Consider the following 27,525-nt stretch of genomic DNA (forward strand, 5'->3'; position numbering starts at 1 on the left):
ACCTGTGCCTCCTTATTCTTGGTTTTCATTCTCGTCCGATCGTCTTTGTCTTTTCCCAATTGAGTACCTATGGCGCGATTTCGGCAGAACCGCTTTTAATCGGGTTTAGTCTATTGCTAACGGCTAGGATTCCGGACTGCTAAACCGCTCGGCAAAATACCATCTTGTCCGGGATTCGAGCGGTACTTGTCTCACTGTTTTGCGGAGGGATTGATAAAGGTATTCAGGCTAATACCTGGACCAATAACCCTGATCAATCCCACCCCGCAAAAGAGCGTTAAAGCACCAGGACTGGTCGGACGGCCAGCTTAAAAAGACGAGGGGATTAAACCCCCCCTCAGTAAGGGGAGTGCCGTCCCCCGGATCCGTAACAATATATATATATATATATATGAATGGACTGGCTCCTATATGAATATATATATGAATGAAATGAATGCCTGGACTCCTCCGACGACCCAGGTACATTCACCGTGGCTCCGGTCGCAAGTTTGTTTATTCGCAATCAGGTCACTCCATCCCCGTCCTCTGGTCGGCTCAGCGCACTCTCACTCTTCGTCCCAGCGCACCTGGTCACAGCAACCCACACGATCGCACCTCTTGCCTACGAACCCTGGCTAAATCACCTGAATTCATCCCTGCTGTTCAAAACAACATCAAGCTCACCCTGTTCAACACCCGGTCCCTCAACAATAAATGCCTCATCCTGAACGAATACATCCTGGATAACAAACTGGACTTTCTCTGTCTCACCGAAACCTGGCAACAACCTCTGGACTACTACACACTCAACCTCACCACACCCAGTGGATATTCCTACGTCAATAAACCACGCTCGGAGGGCCGAGGTGGTGGAATTGCCGTTATCCACCGTCAAGACATCAAGACCAACCTCATCTCCATCTCATCTGCTCCATCATTTGAACACCTGGCTTTAAAACTCTCTGGTCACACGCAGTCAGTCATGGCTGTCGTCTACCGCCCTCCCAAACCACACCCATCATTCCTGTCTGACTTCTCCTACTTTCTGACCCAGCTATGTTCCCTCTCCCCCTCAATCCTCCTCCTTGGTGATTTCAATATCCACATGGACTCCACTGACTCCACAATAACCACTGACTTCACTGATTTACTCACCTGCTTTAACCTCACTCAACATGTCGACTTTCCTACCCATATCCGTGGTCACATTTTGGACCTTGTCTGCTCCACTGGATTAAATTTGCACCATCTCTATGGCTCCGACCTCACCCTCTCTGACCACTTAGCCATCACTCTGACCATCAACATCCCCGCCCCAACACCAAGGCATTATCGCACAATCAACTTCCGTAAGCTAAACGCTCTTTCACCTACCTCATTCTCATCCACCCTCTCTGAAAAAATGTCCACTTCTCCCTTCATTGACCTCCACACCCCTTCCGACCTCACTGACTACTACAACCACACTCTCTCCTCCTGCCTTGACCAGCTTGCGCCTGTAAAAACCAAAACAGTTTCTTTCACCCATTCTGCTCCCTGGTTTACCCCTGAACTCCACCTGATGAAAACTCGTGCTCGCCAACTTGAAAGACTCCGCAATAAAACGGGTCTCACAGTTCACTCCCAAGCCTACAAGGACCACATACAACACTACAAAGATGCCCTCTCCCGCGCCCGCTCTGCCTACTACTCTCAAATTATCCACTCTGGCTCCGGAAACCCAAAAGCACTCTTCTCGACAATAAACAAACTCCTCCGCCCCCTGAACACCACCACCCAGTCATTCACAGTAGACAACTGCATCTCCTTCCTCTCTTTCTTCCAACGCAAAATTGACAACATCTACAACAGCTTGACCACCGCCGCACCCGCTCCCCCTCCAACCACCTGCCCCCCCTTGTCCTGCCATCCCCTGTCTCGGTTCTCCCCAATCTCTCCTACTGACCTCTCTGAACTCCTCATAGGAATGAAAACTGCCACCTGCACTCTTGACCCCATCCCCTCCAGCTTTGTCAAAGCCTCCCTCCCTGCTCTCTCTCCACTTATCATTGCAACAATAAACTCCTCCCTGTCTACAGGCATCGTCCCACCTTCCCTCAAAATTGCTGCTGTTACCCCCATTCTAAAAAAACCTGGTCTAAACCCTGACACCCTAAACAACTTCAGACCCATCTCCAACCTACCCTTTCTGTCAAAAGTTTTGGAACGCGCTGTAGCCACTCAACTCAAACATCATCTCTCTGCCAATAACTTGTATGAAACATTCCAATCCGGATTCCGCTCCAACCACAGTACTGAAACTGCTCTCCTCAAAATCACCAACGACCTTCTCCTCTCCTCTGACGCTGGCAACCTCAATATTCTCGTCCTCCTCGACCTCAGCGCTGCCTTTGACACCATCGATCACACTATCCTCCTCACCCGACTTGAATCCACCTTTAACGTCACCGGCACTGCCCTCTCTTGGATTAAATCATACCTCTCTGACAGATGCCAGTTCATCTCCATCAATAACTGCAAATCCCCCACTGCTCCCCTCCCCCAAGGTGTCCCCCAAGGTTCAGTTCTTGGCCCCCTCCTCTTCATCCTTTACCTGTCCCCGCTCGGTCACTTAATCCGCCGTCATGGTCTCCAATTCCACTGCTTCGCCGATGACATCCAGCTTTTCATCTCCACCAAGTCCGTCTCCACCGACACCCACTCTATCCTGACAAACTGCATCACTGAAATAAAATCCTGGCTTCAAATCAACTTCCTCAAGCTTAACTGTGATAAATCTGAAATAATCATCATTGGCCCAAAAACGCTCACAAAATCCACCCATAACTTTGCCCTCAACATCGACGGTATCCCAGTATCCACCTCCCCTCACATCCGGAATCTTGGCGTCATCTTTGACCAAACCCTTTCCTTCGACAAATACACTAAACAGATCACAAAGTCAGCCTTCTTTCACCTGAAAAACATTGCCCGTCTCCGCTCATCCCTCTCCTCCACGGCTGCAGAAACCCTCATCCACGCCTTCATCACCTCCCGTCTGGACTACTGCAATAGCCTCCTCTATGGTTCACCCTCAAAAATCACCAATAAACTCCAATACATTCAGAACTCCGCTGCCCGTCTACTCACTCATTCCCGGACCCGTGACCACATCACCCCCGTCCTTTACAAGCTTCACTGGCTCCCCATCCCCCAGAGAATCCAGTACAAAATCCTCCTCTTGACATACAAAGCCCTCCATAACCTGGCCCCATCCTACCTGGCTGACCTCCTCTCCAGACACACTCCCACCCGCAACCTCCGCTCTGCTGGTACCAACCTCCTGACCCCCTCCATCCGGACCAAATTCAGATCCTGGGGGGACAGGGCCTTCTCCATCGCTGCTCCCACCCTCTGGAACTCACTACCTCACACCATCAGAGACTCCTCCTCACTCACCACATTCAAAACATCACTAAAGACCCACCTGTTCAACGCTGCATTCAACATTCAACCCACAGCATTTAACCCCTGACTATCTCTTCTCCTTCTCCCTCCTTTTGCTTTAAATATTTCCCTATTGATTCTTGTCTTGCCTTTTTGATTCTTGTCTTATATATATGCCGTATATCGCTGCTGTTTGTTTTCTTGATTCTTGTCTTTTTGCAATTGTTGTTTTCATGTATTGTTATGCATTATGTTTTCCACTCTGTCAAAGCGCCTTTGGGCTTCTGGAAAAGCGCTATACAAAATAAATGAATTATTATTATTATTATATATATATATATATATATATATATATATATATATATATATATATATATATATATATATATATATATACATACATACAGTGAAACCTTGACTTACGAGTGCACCAACTTACGAGTTTTCCGAGATACGAGCCGTCGCTCGGGCGGTTTTTTGCTTTGTGATGCGAGCCGAGATCTGAGTTACGAGCTTACGCCACCCGCCACTAGGTGGCCCAACGAGCGTTCAGGTCAAGTGGTTATCTTGCCGTGCAAGCATCTCTGCCGTATATGGCTGCTGCTTTGTTTTCGCATTTTTGTTATTTTGGAAAATTTCTTAGTTTTCACCATGGGTCCTAAGAAATTGAGTGCCAAGGGCAGTGCTGAGAAGAAGAAGAGGATGATGATGTGCTTGGATATAAAACACGCAATCATCGAAAAACATGAGCGAGGTGTGCGTGTTGTCGACTTGGCGAGGCAGTACGATTGTAGTACTTCTACGATATGTACGATTTTGAAGCAGAAGGAGTCGATAAAGGCTATAACGCCAGCCAAGGGCGTTAAGATTATTTCAAAGCTCCGGACCTCTGTCCATGAAGAGATGGAGAAGTTGTTGTTTGTGTGGTTGACGGAGAAGCAGCTCGCAGGAGATACCGTGACCGAGAGCATCATCTGTAAGAAGGCACGAGACATTTACGGGGATTTGGTGCAGCAGACGGCGGGAACATCAACGGACGAGGCATCGGAAGAGTCATTCAAAGCCAGTCGGGGATGGTTTGATAATTTTAAGAAGAGGACCGGCATTCACTCCATCGTCAGGCATGGTGAGGCAGCAAGCTCGGATGTGAAGGCAGCTGAAGATTTTATTATAACTTTTGCCGAACTGATAGAAGCCGAAGGATACATCCCCCAGCAAATCTTCAACTGTGACGAGACAGGGCTCTTCTGGAAAAAGATGCCGAGGAGGACGTATATAATGGCAGAGGAGAAGAGCATGCCAGGCCACAACTTGTTCAGAGTGCCGGCGATAGCTCGCCTTCTCTTTGTGGAAGACACGGTGAGATCCTTAACATCCAACAACTAATGGGACGCAAACGGGGCGCCCAGTTTAGCGGTACACACATTGATGAATCACCCTGCCTGTGAAACACCGACATGACAGGTTATAGCTGGGTCGGAATTCAAACCCAGGCTAGACAGTTTAGAGTCAAGTGTGCGTACCTCCAGTCCAGGCCATCCTGCCAACTTGTATGCTGCATACAGGTGAAACATAAAGCGATATTTATTTATATATATATATTTATATATATATAGAGATATTTATATATATATATTTCAAAAAAAATTGGTGTGGTTTTTGGGGGGCTGGAACGGATTAATAGCATTTCAATTCATTTTAATGGGGAAATTTAATTTGAGAAACGAGCAAATTGAGTTACGAGCTCAGTCACACAACGAATTAAACTCGTAAGTCAAGGTTTCACTGTATATATATATATATATATATATATATATATATATATATATATATATATATATATATATATAAAAATATATATATATCTATATATATATATCTATATATATATATATATATATATATATATATATATATATATATGTAAACATATATACATACATATATGTATATATATATATATATATATATACATATATATATATATATAAAAAAAATATATATATATATATATATATATATATATATATAATCGTTAGATTAAATAAGACGCGGACGTAGCTTCAGGACGTCGATCTTTAATTGTCGACAAGCTTTCGACCAACAAAGGTCTGCTCCTGAGTCTACAAAAACAGCAGGCCTATATATCAGTCAAGTATGTATGGTGATATGTGTGTGAGATGTGTGATGTGTGTAGAAAATGCATACAGAAGGAAGAGCCACGCCAAAGTTCACTCACCAGCCCCAAGTTCAACGGAAGTGACCGTTTGCGTTACAGTTAGGGTGCACGTGCATATACAAATATAGAGATATACATACATAAACACACAAGCATATATTCATATCCCATTTATATTCATATAATATATTTATAAATTTATATAAATGACATATAAAGGTTGAATGAATGAATGATGAATGAATGAATGAATGAATGAATGGGTTACGGTTAACAATTTGATTGGGTTGATGTGGGAACATGCTTTAGTCATCAAAATTTATGCCATGAGGGACTTTTGTCCGAAGTTTGTGTATCCAAAAGGACTCACGTTTCAGAATCGTGGTGTGTGATCGATTTGTGATTGATTCAATGGCAGAGATCTGAATGTCATTTATAGAGTGATCCGGTTGATTAAAGTGTATCGTGTAAGGTAGAGATTTGCCCTGACTGGTGTGGAAGTTATTGATTTCTGACCGGGTGTTATTAAATCGTGTGTAGAGTGTATTTTCAGTTTTTCCAACATATTGTTTGGTGCACTTTTGGCAAGTGATTAGGTATATGACCCATGTAGATTTGCAGTTCATATAGGAGGTGATGGGGAATTTTTGTCCAGTGCTAGAACTACAGAATTTGTTTCCTTCTAGTAAATGCTTGTGAATAATGCATTTGTTTGCTGTGCATTTATAGAAGCCAGGGATCCTAGTTTCTTTGTTGTGGGGCTGTGGGTGCTTTGCTTTTACCAAGAAGGTCCTGAGTGTCCGACACGTCGAAATGATGTCAGTGGAGGTTGAGGAAATGTGGTGCCGAGTGTTTCTGATTGATGGAGGAGAGGAAGGGCCTTATTCAGAATACTTGGCAATTGGGATGAGGTAGCAGAGTAGGTGGTTACCAGTGGGACACGGTTAGTTGCAGGTTTGGGTTTGTAAGTCAGAAGGACTGCTCTCGGTATGTGTTTTGCTCGGGTTATTGCTTCTTGCACAGAGTGAGGGTCATAGTTTCTTGCAATGAAGTGTGTGTTTCTAATTGGCAGAGAGAAGTTTCTTCTGCCATTTTTGTTGAGCAAATGCGTCTTACTCTGATTGCTTGACTGTATGGTATGCTTGCAATTGTATGTTTAGGATGAGATGAAGAAGGGATAAGGTAAGAGTGAGTGTCTGTTGGTTTGGTGTATAGTTCTGTTTCGAGTCTGTTATTTTGAAGCGTGAGTGATGTGTCTAGAAAGTGAACTTCGGACTGTGAGCTGTCGAATGTAAACTTGATGGTCGGATGAATCAAATTTAATTAATTTTGGAATTGGGTGAGACTACGGGGGGATTTTGACCAGATGAACTGGATGTCGTCAATATAACGTACCCAGGATTTTTCCAAGATTCCGTGATGAGGTTGTGCATTGATCTTGGCCGCTATCATTCCCATGAAGATGTTAGCGTACGATGGTGCAACAGGGGTACCCATAGCGGTACCTTGAGTTTGAATGTAATGTCGTCCGTTGAATTGGAAATTATTCAGTTTGAGTGTCAGTTCTAATAGGCGCATAAGGTCTTGAGTAGGTGGCATTGGGACTTGTCGTGTATCGAGGGCTTTGCGGCATGCAGACAGGCCTTCTGAATGTGGAATATTAGTGTAGAGGGATGTAACATCTGCTGTGACTAAAATGGTTTGGGAGTTGAAAGGTGAGTATATTCTGTTCAATCCTTGGATGTGGGTCAGAAAACTGGTTGTGTCCTTGAGGTATGAGGAGAGCTTCAACACGAGAGGACGTAAATGACAGTCAACAAATTTTGATATGAGAACAGTTGGACATGTGCAGCCAGATACGATTGGTCTACCTGGATTGTTTACCTTGTGTATTTTAGGAAGAAAATAAAGGTTAGGGCAATGAGGATCTTTCGGAACCAAGCGAGATTTGATGGTTTTATCCACCCGAATAGAATCTACTACCTTTTTAACCTCTTCAAGATGTAAAAGGGTAGGGTCGGATGGGAGCTCTTTGTAAGTATCACTATGTAGTTGACGATTACCTTCTGCAACGTAATCGGTAGTCGACATAATGACAATGCCAGTACCTTTATCTGCTGGCTTTATGACTATCTTTTCATTGTTTTGGAGATTGTGAAGTGCTCGTCGCTCTGCCTTTGTAAGATTGTCCTTATGTCTGGAACAATTATATTTTTGTGCCACCTTTTCAATTTCATTGCTCACTTGTTCCATATAGACATGTAGATATGGATTGTCAACACGTGGTGTCCAGGTGCTTTTTGGTTTAGGTAAAGTGAGTTGTGGTGTATTAGTATCGGTGTATGTGATTGTATGCGTGGTTGTTGGTGTTGTTTGTTGTGGCGTTGACGGTGCTGGGTGTACTTTAGCAAAGTGTACAAAGGTGTACTTTAACAAAAAAACAAAGGTTTAAAATTTTGCCCAATCGCTCCACAAATAGACCAATTACAATTGAAAGAAGATTTAAAAGATTTCTGTAGGCGAATGACATTAAAGGCACACTTTGCTAAAGTACACCCAGCACCGTCAACGCCACAACAAACAACACCAACAACCACGCATACAATCACATACACCGATACTAATACACCACAACTCACTTTACCTAAACCAAAAAGCACCTGGACACCACGTGTTGACAATCCATATCTACATGTCTATATGGAACAAGTGAGCAATGAAATTGAAAAGGTGGCACAAAAATATAATTGTTCCAGACATAAGGACAATCTTACAAAGGCAGAGCGACGAGCACTTCACAATCTCCAAAACAATGAAAAGATAGTCATAAAGCCAGCAGATAAAGGTACTGGCATTGTCATTATGTCGACTACCGATTACGTTGCAGAAGGTAATCGTCAACTACATAGTGATACTTACAAAGAGCTCCCATCCGACCCTACCCTTTTACATCTTGAAGAGGTTAAAAAGGTAGTAGATTCTATTCGGGTGGATAAAACCATCAAATCTCGCTTGGTTCCGAAAGATCCTCATTGCCCTAACCTTTATTTTCTTCCTAAAATACACAAGGTAAACAATCCAGGTAGACCAATCGTATCTGGCTGCACATGTCCAACTGTTCTCATATCAAAATTTGTTGACTGTCATTTACGTCCTCTCGTGTTGAAGCTCTCCTCATACCTCAAGGACACAACCAGTTTTCTGACCCACATCCAAGGATTGAACAGAATATACTCACCTTTCAACTCCCAAACCATTTTAGTCACAGCAGATGTTACATCCGTCTACACTAATATTCCACATTCAGAAGGCCTGTCTGCATGCCGCAAAGCCCTCGATACACGACAAGTCCAAATGCCACCTGTTGTGAAAATCAAGATACAACAGCAACCCAAAGTAGGTTTAATCGTAATTCGTTCTCAACATCATCTAGAGAGAAACCAATAAACATGGTATTAATAATACATACAGGTGAATACAGGTGCGGACAGGCTGTATGACTATAAAAGCTTTGATACATATTGCAGACACGTTACCTTTCTAAGGGAAGCCCAGAGAAGCTCTAGAGGTACATCGCTAGGGTTACATCGTGGTGACGGATCTACATCGCCTGTCCACGCTGATATATATATAGGAACCGAGAAAGGGTCGCGTAGCGGCCATGAGGCGAATAACATCAGTGTCGTAATTTGGATGACGATTTCATTACATTCTCCCCGCGCTTAGATCCAAACTCGGCGGTGAAGAACAGCAGACACATACAGAGGAATACATAGGAATGCAAAGAACGAAATACATTGGAAAGATGTCACTGCCGGTCGAACGTCCAAGGGGCCATCAATCCCGATGGCAGGGTTACTGCATTTCAGCCAGTTAGCCCGGTTAGCAATCAATCTCCAGCTATAGATATAGCCCTCATGATAATTAGAGATGATGGATGAATTGTATGTATACATCTACCTCTGCAATCGAATAGAAAACTATTATTATGTATGGTACTTTAATGTTTATGGCGTAGCCCATTGGGCAATGCCGTCAAGAACAGTGCTGGTCCATCTGTATGTATGTATGTATGTATGTATGTATGTCCCCTCAAACGTATACCAATCAGAACTGAGGATCTGGTCACATGACATGGCGATGTGTTACATCTGGAGGAAGTCCCAGTCAAGAAGATATCGGACCGAGCAAGCAGTGGTCATCCCAGGGAGAAGACGTTGAGCCCGTGGGTAGTAGTAGTCTTCCTGTGGGGTAGTCTGAGTAGATAAGTGTACCTCGTTGAACAGTGAGAAACGGCTCAGTAGCTAGATGGATAAGGTGTACCTTTGAGATTCGCAACTCATTACATAAGGTGTGCCATGACGAAGAGCGACTGGCCATACGACGCAAAGCAACGCATTCCAGGCAGATGTCGGTGTGGCAGATGTGTAATTCAGTAAACCATAACAGTAAGTAAGAAGACCATTACAGTAGGTCTGTACCCGTGGCTCCCAAGGGTACATACGCAGTACAAGCGCATGTAGCGGCACGCGAATCTACCGTTGGCAGCGATCGCACGAGTCACGAGCGGCCTCTGAAGGCTGCCTGGACGACCGGCATGGCCGATTACGACGACGCACAAACGGTCGAAACGCGCCTCTCCAGCGAAGCGCGCAGGACCGCCGGGATGCATATGGCAAGCTTGTCCATCTGCACCGCGCGGGGAGGATCGGAGAAGATCGGCAGACCGAGAGAGTCCCGGCTGGACAAACCATGTTTGTCCCAGCGTCGTCCCGGATCGTTATGATTGATTGTCATGATTGTCACGCGGATCGGAGAAGATCGGCAGACCGAGAGAGTTCCGGCTGGACAAACCATGTTTGTCCCAGCGTCGTCCCGGATCGTTATGATTGATTGCCATGATTGTCACGCCAGATGACCCGGATGGATTGGCCATCCCGGATGTCCGACCGATCCATCCAGTTGACGCCATCGTTGCATGGCACGGATCCAGCCGGACCGCGGATGGATCGACCATCCACGGACGCAATGGCACAGAGAAGGCCCGGATGGATTGGCCATCCCGGATGTCCGACCGATCCATCCAGTTGACGCCATCGTGGCATGGCACGGATCCAGCCGGACCGCGGTTGGATCGTCCATCCACGGACGCAATACCGCAGTGCAGCTCATTGAGGCTGCATTGGGAGGGAGAGGTGTACTCTATTTGATTGATTAATTGTATATTTAAAATCAATAAAAGATTATCACAAAATATTTTCATAATCAATTGGCGCATCGCATAACTAACCCACAAGGGGCGAGGAGGGAGTCGCCACCCGGGCGAGCAACAAGAACCTCCCGGGTCCCCACAAGAGTCGAGGTGGCCCGATCACAGGGATGGGCCATGTCGAGAAAACAAAAGGTCGCAGGGGCCATGGGTCACGGTGTACCCAGTGAGACCAGCGCGACCTCACGGGAGCGCGGCAGATTAGCAACATGGTCATATCCCTAGGACATACTATCCACAAACCGCAAGAATAACGAGGTAGACAAAACATCTGTTAAAGAGGTGGCTGCAGTGCGCTGCATACCGAAGACAGACGACCTTCACAGTCTGGGTCAGGCTGAGTCACAGTCAGACTGGGGCATAGGGAAACGGAATCAGACGAGGCGTCTCGCAGTCTCGAACTCGAACTGTACGAGGCAAGAGCTCTGTCCGATAACAACGAGCCCAGAGTCAAGGACGAGCACGCAGTACGGTGTCCTCGTTACATGCGCAGGCGACGAGGGAGTCGGGCGCGACGCTCAATGTCACGAGGTCACCGTGTACTCCCACCGCGGTGACCCTGAGGGAGCGCCGCGGTACGTTGTACACGTCGTTACGTAAAGGACAATTAGTACATAGAAAGGTAACGAATCCCCGATGAGACCGCGGGAAGCACGCCATTTCGCAAATGACGCCGCGAAGCGAACGCGTCTAAGATGCTGTAAAGCGTACGCGTGATAGTCGATGACGTCATCAAGTAGGTCGGGCGGGTTTGACGGCGAGCTCCAGCCGAGCGGCATCCCCAGACGGAGCAAAGCAGCACACCGAAATCCAACGTCTCGCGCGCAGCAGCACCCGAGCGAGCCCGAGATCGGCACACGGCACACGAACCCGGCCGACGGCGAAAGCATCATCTAGGGCGCACCGCGTACGAGGGAAACCGAAAGCCGCGTCTCGGCCCGTTGATCCAGAGCGGGCGAGCCCGCCGAGCCGAGGGGCGAGCACGCCGAGTCGAGATGGCGAGCACGCCCGGCAGCGACAGACCGCACGACCCGAAGCAGCGCCCCGCCTGCCTGGCTGTCGGGTCTAAGGAGCGATCACATACAACGCCCTGAAGTAGCATCTCATATGAGGTGCATCGAGCATGAAGGATGAAGAGGAGGCCTTTCAGTCCGACAAGCCTGCTCTACACCAACACTACATAAACACAATATAACGCAATCCAACAGCTTATCGAATTAAATAATTGGGTGAAACGCGGGGTGTAAAAAAAAAGAATGAAAGCATTCGGTCCACATACATTCCATGCACAGCATTTTTACAATGGTCGCAGGTGGTTAACGCATACGCCGTTTGATCAAGTAAAACAAAGGACGAAGAAGAACGATCACTTATAGAATACACATGGTAGTCAGGTATACGATCAACCATTAGAAGCATATGCCCGTGTGTCGTGAAAGGCTATGAAGGTCCCGCTCGACGTCCATAGAAACTCATCCGTGCTGCGACGAGTCGTCGCATGGTGCCAAGCGAGCCTCCATTGAGGCGAATCCGGGCAGCGGAGTCGCCGGCCTCGGGGGAGCAGCTGCTATCGCAGGTGGGATTGCGACGGCCGCGATCAGAATCGCCGGCCTCACCGAGTGCTAGTCGCATGGCGCCAAGCGAGCCTCCATGGAGGCGATTCCGGGCAGCGGAGTTCGCCGGCCTCGGGGAGTAGCTGCTACATGCAGGTGGGATTGCGACAGCCACGATCAGAATCGCCGGCCTCACAGAGTGCCCGCGAGAGGAACCGCATGCAAAGGGGTCCATCCAGTGAAGAGGCGGCGCGCGCAACTGGCGCGTCGTGCATTTGTAGTGATTCCTTCCAGCGACGGTGCGGTGCCACGCGAAGGGTGCCACGTGTAGGAGGTGATCGGAATCAGGATGGGATCGCGGGCCTCCCAGAGTAGTAGCACGCGATGGGTGCAGTGCACGTCGATTCGCGTGGAGGAGGTGGTTCCACCGAGTATCGAGTGGTCGGGGTGAGCCGGTCGTGAGAGGCACGGCGTGCTTCCGACGAGCAGCGCGCGTTCGCGCGGAGGAGATGGGCCACAGAGTAGCGAGTGGTCGGAGTGGAGCCGGCAGTGCGCGATTCGCTCGGAGTAGATGGGCCACTGAGTAGCGAGTGGTCGGAGTGTGCCGTCCGTGTGGAGGCATGGCCGACATGGGAGACGTGATCACTCGCGTAGGAATCTCAACTCGGGCCGAGGCACGCATATCTAGGATGAATCCCTCGGACGGAGCCGTTAGTGCTTCCGAGCTGCGATCGGACGGGTAGGCCGGCGGCTCCAAGCGGGTCCGTCGTTCCGACGGGGTTTCAACCGCAGGACGTTGCCCAGTAGCATCGTGCTCCAGGCATCGAGCCGGAGTCCGTCACGCCTGCTCTGGCGTTCGGGTCTCATGAGAGCAGGTCGCTTTTTGTCGACGCGGTCCCGCGAAAAGGCTTGCGACGTCCCGTCTTTCGAGGCAGGCCGGCAGCGAGAGTAGTCGGAGCTCCGTTGCTGGAGCTAGCTCGACGGGTCCTCCGCTGGGCATTCTTCTCCGAGGCGAGCAGTGCAGGAGCGATGTCAGGAGAGGAATTACGATTAAGTGTTGTGAAAATCAAGATACAACAGCAACCCAAAGTAGGTTTAATCGTAATTCGTTCTCAACATCATCTAGAGAGAAACCAATAAACATGGTATTAATAATACATACAGGTGAATACAGGTGCGGACAGGCTGTATGACTATAAAAGCTTTGATACATATTGCAGACACGTTACCTTTCTAAGGGAAGCCCAGAGAAGCTCTAGAGGTACATCGCTAGGGTTACATCGTGGTGACGGATCTACATCGCCTGTCCGCGCTGATATATATATAGGAACCGAGAAAGGGTCGCGTAGCGGCCATGAGGCGAATAACATCAGTGTCGTAATTTGGATGACGATTTCATTACACCACCTACTCAAGACCTTATGCGCCTATTAGAACTGACACTCAAACTGAATAATTTCCAATTCAACGGACGACATTACATTCAAACTCAAGGTACCGCTATGGGTACCCCTGTTGCACCATCGTACGCTAACATCTTCATGTGAATGATAGAGGCCAAGATCAATGCACAACCTCATCACGGAATCTTGGAAAAACCCTGGGTACGTTATATTGACGACATCCAGTTCATCTGGTCAAAATCCCCCCGTAGTCTCACCCAATTCCAAAATGAATTAAATTTGATTCATCCGACCATCAAGTTCACATTCGACAGCTCACAGTCCGAAGTTCACTTTCTAGACACATCACTCACGCTTCAAAATAACAGACTCGAAACAGAACTATACACCAAACCAACAGACACTCACTCTTACCTTCTCCCTTCTTCATCTCATCCTAAACATACAATTGTAAGCATACCATACAGTCAAGCACTCAGAGTAAGACGCATTTGCTCAACAAAAATGGCAGAAGAAACTTCTCTCTGCCAATTAGAAACACACTTCATTGCAAGAAACTATGACCCTCACTCTGTGCAAGAAGCAATAACCCGAGCAAAACACATACCGAGAGCAGACCTTCTGACTTACAAACCCAAACCTGCAACTAACCGTGTCCCACTGGTAACCACCTACTCTGCTACCTCATCCCAATTGCCAAGTATTCTGAATAAGGCCCTTCCTCTCCTCAATCAATCAGAAACACTCGGCACCACATTTCCTCAACCTCCACTAACATCATTTCGACGTGGTCGGACACTCAGAGACCTCTTGGTAAAAGCAAAGCACCCACAGCCCCACAACAAAGAAACTAGGATCCCTGGCTTCTATAAATGCACAGCAAACAAATGCATTATTCACAAGCATTTACTAGAAGGAAACAAATTCTGTAGTTCTAGCACTGGACAAAAATTCCCCATCACCTCCTATATGAACTGCAAATCTACATGGGTCATATACCTAATCACTTGCCAAAAGTGCACCAAACAATATGTTGGAAAAACTGAAAATACACTCTACACACGATTTAATAACACCCGGTCAGAAATCAATAACTTCCACACCAGTCAGGGCAAATCTCTACCTTACACGATACACTTTAATCAACCGGATCACTCTATAAATGACATTCAGATCTCTGCCATTGAATCAATCACAAATCGATCACACACCACGATTCTGAAACGTGAGCCCTTTTGGATACACAAACTTCGGACAAAAGTCCCTCATGGCATAAATTTTGATGACTAAAGCATGTTCCCACATCAACCCAATCAAATTGTTAACCGTAACCCATTCATTCATTCATTCATTCATCATTCATTCATTCATTCATTCTACCTTTATATGTCATTTATATAAATATATAAATATATTATATGAATATAAATGGGATATGAATATATGCTTGTGTGTTTATGTATGTATATCTCTATATTTGTATATGCACGTGCACCCTAACTGTAACGCAAACGGTCACTTCCGTTGAACTTGGGGCTGGTGAGTGAACTTTGGCGTGGCTCTTCCTTCTGTATGTATTTTCTACACACATCACACATCTCACACACATATCACGATACATACTTGACTGATATACATGCCTGCTGTTTTTGTAGACTCAGTAGAGACCTTTGTTGGTCGAAAGCTTGTCGACAATTAAAGATCGACGTCCTGAAGCTACGTCCGCGTCTTATTTAATCTAACGATTATTTATTCAATACAAATGAGACGCCCTGCTCGTACTTTGGAGTTTCTACTATTTCTTACATTTATATATATATATATTACTGTAGAAACTCAGAATTCCAACAGAACTCCAAGCCCTGTTGGGATCCGTGTAGGGTTGGACGGCTGCAGGATCTCTACATTACCATCACAGCAGACATGTCACGAAATGGCGATCGCGCTCACAACAACAACAACAACAACAACAACAACAACAACAACGATGTATACCTGACCACCACGATCAATGAACTTCAACGATTGATGCAAAAAAGACAAAGACATGAACGACACTTCACTTACCTAAACGAATATAAACAACGAGGGATCGTACCTAAAGGTCTCCTCATTAAAAAACGATCTTGCTTCGCAACGCAAACCAATGATGACGTCATCACTGCACGTTGGAATCTACTGCTATGGAACACTGCTCAACAACTACTGGAGATTGTAATAACACAAGTAAAAATAAAATTAATCAAATTGAATGAGAACATCAGCCAAAAGAAGGAGAAGATGTGGAAGAATGTGAATCCTGGACAATACCACCACATAATGTGCTCATTCAATGATAAGCTAATGGCTGCTAAACACGACATTGTTAAAGTTAAGGAAAGGAAACTTAAACGTGATGAAATGTTATGCAAGCATATAAAACCATCTCAAGAGAATACACCCATTGCAAACAATAACCAGGTAACTCCAACCACCACTCCCAACCACTTTTCTCCAACCACTTCTGACCAACCACTACAACCACTTCCAACCACTTCTCCACCAATTCAACCACTCCATCTTCAACCACCCCAACCACTCCAACCACTTCCAACCACTTCTCAAACCACTTCTGACCAACTTAAGCATAAACACAAAAATCGACATTATCGTAAAAAACAATACACAAACCGCAGACATCATTACATGCAGAACCGTTCCTCCATAGAAATGAACACAGCTGAGGTTGAAAATAGTCAAACCAACAACAATAGAACTTCTACTGCAACCAAACCTGTAGATCTACCTAAACTCGGGATCATCAATCTTTCCAATCATTCCCTCAGTGAGGCGGAAATAAACCTGCTCTCTAAGGGTTTAAAATTTTGCCCAATTGCTCCACAAATAGACCAATTACAATTGAAAGAAGATTTAAAAGATTTCTGTAGGCGAATGACATTAAAGGCACACTTTGCTAAAGTACACCCAGCACCATCAACGCCACAACAAACAACACCAACAACCACGCATACAATCACATACACCGATACTAATACACCACAACTCACTTTACCTAAACCAAAAAGCACCTGGACACCACGTGTTGACAATCCATATCTACATGTCTATATGGAACAAGTGAGCAATGAAATTGAAAAGGTGGCACAAAAATATAATTGTTCCAGACATAAGGACAATCTTACAAAGGCAGAGCGACGAGCACTTCACAATCTCCAAAACAATGAAAAGATAGTCATAAAGCCAGCAGATAAAGGTACTGCCATTGTCATTACTAGGACATGCCCGTACTATATATAAGCTAGGACGTGCCCGTACGTGGGTGCCCGTTCCTTGCCAAAAAAAAAAAAAAAAAATTTGTGTAGGGGTGTGTGTGTGTAAACATCCTAGGGCGTGCCCGTACGTGGGTGCAAAAAAACATGCGTGCAAACAACAACAACAAAAAAAAACTTTGAAACCACGTGGCAGTAACGACCACAGAACCCCCCCCCCTCTATTTACATGAATGGTTTGGTCCATTCGCAACGACCACAGAACCCCCCCCCCCTCTATTTACATGAAATGGTTTGGTCCAAAGCGAACGGCTTGCGGTGTTTGGTAAAGAAATCGCCATAGCTCGGTAACTACTTGTCCGATTAATTTCAAACCTTGAAAAGGCACATCCTCGGGTCCCCAGCAATATACCTGGCAAGTTTCAAGTATATCGGACCGGTAGTTGTCGAGAAACAGCGGTCACAGACAAACATACACACATACACACATACACACATACAAACACACATACACACATACACACAGAGATTAATGGAATTATAGATAGATGTCGACTACCGATTACGTTGCAGAAGGTAATCGTCAACTACATAGTGATACTTACAAAGAGCTCCCATCCGACCCTACCCTTTTACATCTTGAAGAGGTTAAAAAGGTAGTAGATTCTATTCAGGTGGATAAAACCATCAAATCTCGCTTGGTTCCGAAAGATCCTCATTGCCCTAACCTTTATTTCTTCCTAAAATACACAAGGTAAACAATCCAGGTAGACCAATCGTATCTGGCTGCACATGTCCAACTGTTCTCATATCAAAATTTGTTGACTGTCATTTACGTCCTCTCGTGTTGAAGCTCTCCTCATACCTCAAGGACACAACCAGTTTTCTGACCCACATCCAAGGATTGAACAGAATATACTCACCTTTCAACTCCCAAACCATTTTAGTCACAGTAGATGTTACATCCCTCTACACTAATATTCCACATTCAGAAGGCCTGTCTGCATGCCGCAAAGCCCTCGATACACGACAAGTCCCAATGCCACCTACTCAAGACCTTATGCGCCTATTAGAACTGACACTCAAACTGAATAATTTCCAATTCAATGGACGACATTACATTCAAACTCAAGGTACCGCTATGGGTACCCCTGTTGCACCATCGTACGCTAACATCTTCATGGGAATGATAGAGGCCAAGATCAATGCACAACCTCATCACGGAATCTTGGAAAAATCCTGGGTACGTTATATTGATGACATCCAATTCATCTGGTCAAAATCCCCCCGTAGTCTCACCCAATTCCAAAATGAATTAAATTTGATTCATCCGACCATCAAGTTTACATTCGACAGCTCACAGTCCGAAGTTCACTTTCTAGACACATCACTCACGCTTCAAAATAACAGACTCGAAACAGAACTATACACCAAACCAACAGACACTCACTCTTACCTTCTCCCTTCTTCATCTCATCCTAAACATACAATTGCAAGCATACCATACAGTCAAGCACTCAGAGTAAGACGCATTTGCTCAACAAAAATGGCAGAAGAAACTTCTCTCTGCCAATTAGAAACACACTTCATTGCAAGAAACTATGACTCTCACTCTGTGCAAGAAGCAATAACCCGAGCAAAACACATACCGAGAGCAGACCTTCTGACTTACAAACCCAAACCTGCAACTAACCGTGTCCCACTGGTAACCACCTACTCTGCTACCTCATCCCAATTGCCAAGTATTCGGAATAAGGCCCTTCCTCTCCTCCATCAATCAGAAACACTCGGCACCACATTTCCTCAACCTACACTAACATCATTTCGACGTGGTCGGACACTCAGGGACCTCTTGGTAAAAGCAAAGCACCCACAGCCCCACAACAAAGAAACTAGGATCCCTGGCTTCTATAAATGCACAGCAAACAAATGCATTATTCACAAGCATTTACTAGAAGGAAACAAATTCTGTAGTTCTAGCACTGGACAAAAATTCCCCATCACCTCCTATATGAACTGCAAATCTACATGGGTCATATACCTAATCACTTGCCAAAAGTGCACCAAACAATATGTTGGAAAAACTGAAAATACACTCTACACACGATTTAATAACACCCGGTCAGAAATCAATATCTTCCACACCAGTCAGGGCAAATCTCTACCTTACACGATACACTTTAATCAACCGGATCACTCTATAAATGACATTCAGATCTCTGCCATTGAATCAATCACAAATCGATCACACACCATGATTCTGAAACGTGGGTCCTTTTGGATACACAAACTTCGGACAAAAGTCCCTCATGGCATAAATTTTGATGACTAAAGCATGTTCCCACATCAACCCAATCAAATTGTTAACCGTAACCCATTCATTCATTCATTCATTCATTCATTCATCATTCATTCATTCATTCCATCATTCATTCATTCATTCATTCTACCTTTATATGTCATTTATATAAATATATAAATATATTATATGAATATAAATGGGATATGAATATATGCTTGTGTGTTTATGTATGTATATCTCTATATTTGTATATGCACGTGCACCCTAACTGTAACGCAAACGGTCACTTCCGTTGAACTTGGGGCTGGTGAGTGAACTTTGGCGTGGCTCTTCCTTCTGTATGCATTTTCTACACACATCACACATCTCACACACATATCACCATACATACTTGACTGATATACATGCCTGATGTTTTTGTAGACTCAGGGTAAGACCTTTGTTGGCCGAAAGCTTGTCGACAATTAAAGATCGACGTCCTGAAGCTACGTCCGCGTCTTATTTAATCTAACGATTATATATATATATATATATATATATATATATATATATATATATATATATATACACATATATAAATGTAAACATATATATACATACATATATATGTATATATGTATATATATATATATATATATATATATATATATATATATATATATATATATATATATATATATATATATATATATGTAAACATATATACATACATATATATATATATATATATATATATATATATATATATGTAAACATATATACATACATATATATATATATATATATATATATATGTAAACATATATACATACATATATATGTGTGTATATATATATATATATATATATATATATATATATATATATATATATATATATATATATATATATATATACATATATATATATATATGTATATATATATATATATATATATGTAAACATATATATACATACATATATATGTATGTATATATATATATATATATATATATATATATATATATATATATATTCTGTTACGTTCTCCTCCCCAAACCCCGGTCACGGTGTACCTCTGAGCCCCGAGAGGAGTCACGGCAGAAAGATGTGTTATTCTGTATGCCAAGGATCAATGGTGAAACCACAACAATTGTTACCAACAAACAAGTATTGTATTAAGGTCACACACGAATAACGGTACAGTAACAATATTAATCAAAAGTACAATCAATATATATCATTCCTATGATGGTACCATCAGTTTCGTAATATATAACTCACTGTGCTCCAAGTGAGCGAAAAGAACATCCCCAATGTCTCTTTCCCAGCTTCAAGCCAAAGTCGATCGACTCCAGTGATCGTCCGTACGATATCGTATCGAGACCAGAATCCCATTGGGTTGACAGTTACACTGCCAAAGATGGGCGAAGGTGTCCTCGAGAAGCGACGGGGAAATCACACCTTCAGGTATGGACGTTTGACGGCTCTCAATCGGCGAACCGCAGATTTCCCACTCAAAAGCCACGTTACACACGCACCAAATTAACATCTGGATGCGGTGAGAATGGTTGAAGCGAAGTGAAAAACCTTGAGTGATGCGCAAAGCACGTGAGTCAAAATGGCTGATGGCCCGTTCTCGAGGCGTAACGGCCCTACGATGATTCTCCTCGGAATCAACCGCAAAACCTGACATGCAGGTTGATCTGTCACAGCGATAACAACTGTCGCAGGAATCTCTTTCCCGGGAAACCCAAAGTTCACTCGTGACCCTCGTTCGCCAATCATTCGCTCCAGACCTCGAAGCAGCTCGGCTTCTTGTCCGACTCACTCGCTCCGCCTTCTTTTCCTCCTCTTACTCTTCTTCCTCTTCGTCGTCGTCCGGTTCCGGTTTCATTTAAAACATTAACTTTTTTACCTTTTGAAAATAGTAATCTCTATTTCCCCCCAAACGACAACAATAATAGTACATGGAATCAAAAATATTTACAGTGGATGAAAACCACAACAACGGAAGTGACGAATCCGTAACACCTCCCCCCCTCAAGAAAGAAAGTTTGAACATAGTGAAAACTTTCTTTGCAGGCAAAACTCTTTTAACAAACAAAAGTAAAACTCACACCCAAATTATCAATTCACGTGAGCAACAATAATTAATATTCCCCAAAATAAAGCATCAAAACTTCCAAACAACCTACAGAAATTTCCAAAGTTAGTTCACTCTGGACAAAGCATCAGTAACGACATTGTCCCTGCCCTTTACATGCTCAATTTCCAAGTTGAACTCCTGCAAAGCCAAACTCCATCTCATCAACCTCTGGTTTTTATTTTTCATTTTTTTTGAATGAAGGTTAAGGGGTTGTGATCAGTAATCCAAAGCAAAGCAAATCTATAGCACTTTTTGAAGGAGGCCAAGCTGAGAGCCAGGTTTCATGGTGGTTGGGTGGTGAGGCCTGGAAGTATTCACTGCATGGACGCATTTTGGAACGTGGAGTTCACGGGTTAATCCGTGTAGGAATCTTGGCTCGGCTGCTCCTGAGCACTCAGTGCTTCCAACTTTTCTCTTGATCATAAAAATCATAATCACGGTTGTAGAGACGGGTGCTGTAGTCACGTGAGTAGCGGTCCCCATCTCGGCTACCACCGTAATAGTCATCCCGTCGAGAGTTGCCAAAACTGCGCTGCTGCTGCTGGGAGCCTCCGTAGTAATCACGACTGCGGCCGCCACCAAAACTACTACTCCCACCCCGGGAACCATAGCCACCCCTGAAACTACCTCCACGTTTTCCTCCTCTGTAGCCCCCTCGATGCCCATGGCCTGCCTTCTCTACTGTTATGGTCCGACCATCCAAATCCTTGCCATTCAAATCCTGTTCTGCATCTTTGGCGTCCTTTGTGTTTTCAAACGTGACAAAGCCAAACCCTCTCGACTTTTGCATCTCCCTGTCTTTTATCAGCAGCACTTCCAAGAGTGGTCCATATTTGCCAAAGATAGAGTCCAGAACATCTTCCCTTGTGTCAAAGTTCAGTCCACCTACAAAGAGCTTGCCAACATTGCCTCCATCCATGACTTGTGTGTGCTGAAACTTAGTTTCAGGGTACTCGACAAGAAGTGCCTGTGCAAAGTGTGACGTCAGTACCTTCTCCTTCTCTTCAGAGCACTTCTTACCCATAGCACGAGTCGCGGCACAGGATGGAAAGATACCCGGAATCTCCTGCTCTAACTGTGCGGTGTTATTTTCCATACTAGGCTTTTCAACAAACATCGGATTACCAGAAACTTGACCGCCAGCCAAATCATTCCCGATAATAAAAGAGATTCCCTCTACAGGAAGAGTGGCTTGTAAACCTACGGTGACCGGTCCTGACACCAAATCAGACTTCAAATGGATGACATGAAGTGGAGCTTTAACATAGCCACCAACCACCTGTAAAAGAACACTAACACCAGTTGCTGTCTTCTCTGACAATGGCAAAATGCCCTCAAGCATCAAAGATTGATGTGCTCCTGTGTCTCTCAATACCCTAACAGGTCTCTGGGTCTTTAAGTCTCCATCCAGTGACACAAACCCCTCTGAAATAAAAGGTTTGTAACCCTCTTGAACAAGGTCGTTCTGTGATGCCGTAACTTTGGCATGGGAACCTTCACAAGGCACTGTCCTCCAAGGACGATTTCTCGCATTGGCCAATGCATTCTGAGTTGTACTAGTCTGACTCCGCTCCTGATTTTTCCTTTTCAGGGCGTAACATTGGGACATCAAATGCCCAGGTTTCTTGCAAAAAGCGCGAGTAGGCCCGGAGGAAAAACTCGAGGTCTGCCTCGGGCCCCCCGGAAGATAAGTCTGTCTTGGAACTGTAGTCTTCTGATCCCTAAAAGTCGCGGTATCAGATTTGTCCCCATAGTCATCTCTAGGCCGCCTCCATGAATATTTGTTCTCCGCACCTGATTTTCCATAACTCCCCTGGCTCACTCTCGGCGGGAAGTTAGGTTTGTGGAACCCCATCCTGTGTGTCAAGGCATAGTCATCTGCCACCGTTGCTGCCTCATACAACTCTGGTACTTTCTTTTCATCCAGATGTACTTTAATGTCCGCATGGACACACTGTTTGAATTCCTCCACCAAGATCAATTGTCGCAACAGGTTGAAGTCTTTCCCAATCCCCTTCGAGTCACACCACCGATCAAACATGGTTTCCTTCATTCTGGCAAACTCCACATGGGTCTCACTTTCCCTCTTCCTGGCATTCCTGAATTTTTGCCGGTAAGCTTCAGGGACCATTTCATCGGCTTTGAGAATGGTTTTCTTCACTATCTCATAATCTGCACATTGGTCAATCGGTAAAGCCGAATAGATATCTTGAGCTTTACCCACCAGAACACTTTGCACTAACATAGTCCCCCACAGGCCATTTTAGCATTTGAGACCACTTTCTCAAAGTGTAAAAAAAACTTGGCTACCTCTTTTTCATTGAAGGGTGGAACCAGCCTCACATGCCTACCAACATCCCAACTGTTGTGACTAGTTGTCGAACTAGCCGGCATGGATACTACTTCTCTCCGTTCTCCCATTAATTCCAGCTCCTTGAGTTTAAGTTCCTTCTGATACTCCATGTCACGTTCCTTTAACTTCCTTTCGGCTCTCCTTTCCTCTGCTCTTCTTTCTTCTTCAGCTCTCATTTCCTCTGCTCTTCTCTCTTCGAGTTCTCGTTCCTGTTCTGCTCTTCTTTCCTCGAGTTCCTTTTCAGCTCTCCTTTCCTCTGCTCTTCTCTCCTCGAGCTCTTTTTCAGCTCTCCTTTCCTAGCTCTGCAGTTGCATCTCCATTTCCGGAGCTCCACATTTTCTTTTTCCTCGGGTAACCAATCCAAGGCTACCTCTTTCCATGTTCCTTGTCCCACCAGAGATTCTACCACCAATGTCTGCATCTCTGCTTTCTTCATATTAACTCGGACCTCCAAGTTAAAATATTTGGCCAATATCAAGAGTTCCGATCTTTTTAATGCTTGGAACTGTGCCTCACTAGGGGACGCTGCAAACTTTTCTGAGTCAAACACCATGGTGACTATTAGTTAACACCTGTTAACCTTCACACAAAAAATGTAAATTTTTTTTTTTTTGAAAAATTTGGGAATGTTAGAAAAATTCCAAATTTGGGAATTTGGGGAATGTTAGGGAATTCTATCCCGGACGAGGATGTTAGGGAATTCTATCCCAGATGAGGATGTTTGGGAATTTAATCCCGGACGAGGATGTTAGGGAATTCTATCCCGGACGAGATTTGGGAATTTTGTCAGCAAAGATGAGCCCCCAATTTCTGTTACGTGCTCCTCCCCAAACCCCGGTCACGGTGTACCTCCGAGCCCCGAGAGAGGTCATGGCAGAAAGATGTGTTATACTGTATGCCAAGGATCAATGGTGAAACCACACCAATTGTTACCAACAAACAAGTATTGTATTAAGGTCACACAAGAATAACGGTACAGTAACAATATTAATCAAAAGTACAATCAATATATATCATTCCTATGATGGTACCATCAGTTTCGTAATATATAACTCACTGTGCTCCAAGTGAGCAAAAAGAACATCCCCAATGTCTCTTTCCCGGCTTCAAGCCAAAGTTGATTCCGGCTTCAAGCCTAAGTCGATCCACTCCAGTGATCGTCCGTACGATGTCGTATTGAGACCATAAGCCCGTTGGGGTGACAGTTACACTGCCAAAGATGGGCGAAGGTGTCCTCGAGAAGCGACGGGGAAATCACACCATGTGTTTGAGCTCCCTGAAAAGTGCTATATAAAATAAATGCATTATTTTTATTATCAGGTATGGACATTTGACGGCCCTCAATCGGCGAACCGCAGATATCCCACTCAAAAGCCACGTTACACACACACCAAATTAACGTCTGGATGCGGTGAGAATGATTGAAGCGAAGTGAAAAACCTTGAGCGATGCGCAAAGTGCGCGAGTCAAAATGGCCGACGGCCCATTCTCGAGGCTTAACGGCACTATGATGAATCTCCTCAGAATCAACCGCAAAACCTGACACGCAGGTTGATCTGTCACGGCGATAACAACTCTGTCGCAGGAATCCCTTTCCCGGGAAACCCAAAATTCACTCGTGACCCTCGTTCGCCAATCGTTCACTCCAGACCTCGAAGCAGCTCGGCTTATTGTCCGACTCACTTGCTCCGCCTTCTTTTCCTCCTTTTCCTATTCTTCCTCTTCGTCGTCGTCCGGTTCCGGTTTCATTTAAAACATTAACTTTTTGAAAATATTAATCTCTATTCTCCCCCCCCCCCCCCCAAACGACAACAATAACAGTACATGGAATCAAAAATGTTTACAGTGGATGAAAACCACAACAATGGAAGTGATGAATCCGTAACTATATATATATATATATATATATATATATATATATATATATATATATATATATATATGTATGTATGTATGTATGTATGTATGTATGTATGTATGTATGTATGTATGTATATATATATATATATATATATATATATATATATATATATATATATATGTATATATATATATATGTATATATATGTATATATATATATATATATATGTATATATATGTATATATATATATATATATATGTATATATATATATATATATATATATATATATATATATATATATATATATATATATATATAAATATATATATTGTTACGGACACGACTTTGATGTTATGGTGGGCCGAGCGGAATGGCCGCCGTGTTCGCACAAGTTACCCGATTACACTCGAACGTTGGCCGAATCGCGCTACGCTAGATCAATGAAGGAAAGGACACAACGGCTGGGTTAAATGACACGACACCAGGGGTACAGTTCTCAAGACCTCCGGAGGAGGTTATAATATGGGTTTGCAGAATGTTTAGATTACACGGACAAGAGGTACAGCACAGAAAGGTGGGCACTTAGACACGGTCTTATCTTATTCCCGACAGACCACAGACAAACGGGACAAGACTGACTCACACAGGGATTGATGGCAGGGGAGGGCAGGCAGTCGATGGCTCAAGGTGCACCTTGGCTCAGGGGCAGAATCGACCCGGTCCGGTCCAAAGAGGCGGGAGGTATCCAGCGCTTGGAGGTGGCGACTTCTCTCTCCAAGCTGGGGGCTCATCTCACGTCACCTCCGGTAAGTGGCTGCGTATATCCAGCGGGGAGTGACACGCCCTCGGCTCGTTAGCTCCGCCCCAGATGGAATCGGCCCGCCGCTTCTTATTGGGTGCGGGGGGTTACCGGGCTCCGCCCTTGACGAGGAGCTGACAGTCAGCCCCTTCGTGGTAACCCCGTCGGAGCACATGGGCAATGGCGGCTAACCAAGCCGGAGTGAGGACGCCCACTCCCCGCGCCGCCGCCGCGCCGCCCCCGCTGTTGTTGTAGTTGTTGTTGTTGTTGTTGTAGTTCCATGAGGAAGAGATGCGGGGAGGTATTGGGAGGTCCTAAACTTGCTAACGGTGCCATACAATCACATTCTGGTGCAACGAAGAGTCAGAATTAATGGAAACGAGTCCTTAACTGACATAGACTAAGAATAACTAGCAAGATGTCCTATAGTTGTCTACGTGAGATGCGGTGAACCTGGGCACGACATTTAATGGGGGAAAAAGGGGAAGGTCGGGGCTACAGAGTGTTGTTTACAGACAATGGGACTAGGGAATGGGGGATTGGGGATAGTTGGGGAGTATTGGGGAAATAGGGGAATATTTACAAGCGGATATGGATGGAGGCCAAATCCCATATCCGCAACAATATATATATATATATATATATATATGTATATATATTAGTTTGTCTGTCTGTCTGGCAGTGAAACAAAATTGAAAATCATTTCAAACAGAAAATTTACTGTTCCATAAGGACGTCATAAAATACTCAAGCAGTAGGCACCAATAATTAATTAATGTAACGTGTTAGATAAGGTGGCATAAAAGACACTGCATCATCGGCAGAAATTGTTGTTTTTTTCTACATCCTTTAAAATCTTTATTTTATTTAAATTGAATTATATACTTCAACACTACAAAACACAAATCGCCTTTTTGGTACTTTCAAAACCCTTTCTTTTAACAGTTTTGGACAAAATATTACAGCATTTTACATCATCTTGACCAATCAAATTTGCCA

The 27,525-nt window shown here is 44.4% G+C and overlaps 1 protein-coding gene across 2 annotated transcripts in view; it reads left to right on the forward strand.

The window, feature by feature from the left end:
* Positions 1 to 27,525, forward strand: part of LOC137429900 (nuclear receptor subfamily 1 group D member 2-like) — a 77,188-nt gene that overhangs the window by 48,312 nt on the left and 1,351 nt on the right. The window lies entirely within an intron of this gene.

Source organism: Myxine glutinosa, chromosome 6 (genome assembly GCF_964187855.1).
Source record: "Myxine glutinosa chromosome 6, kmMyxGlut1.1, whole genome shotgun sequence".
NCBI classification, from domain to species: Eukaryota; Metazoa; Chordata; class Myxini; order Myxiniformes; family Myxinidae; genus Myxine; species Myxine glutinosa.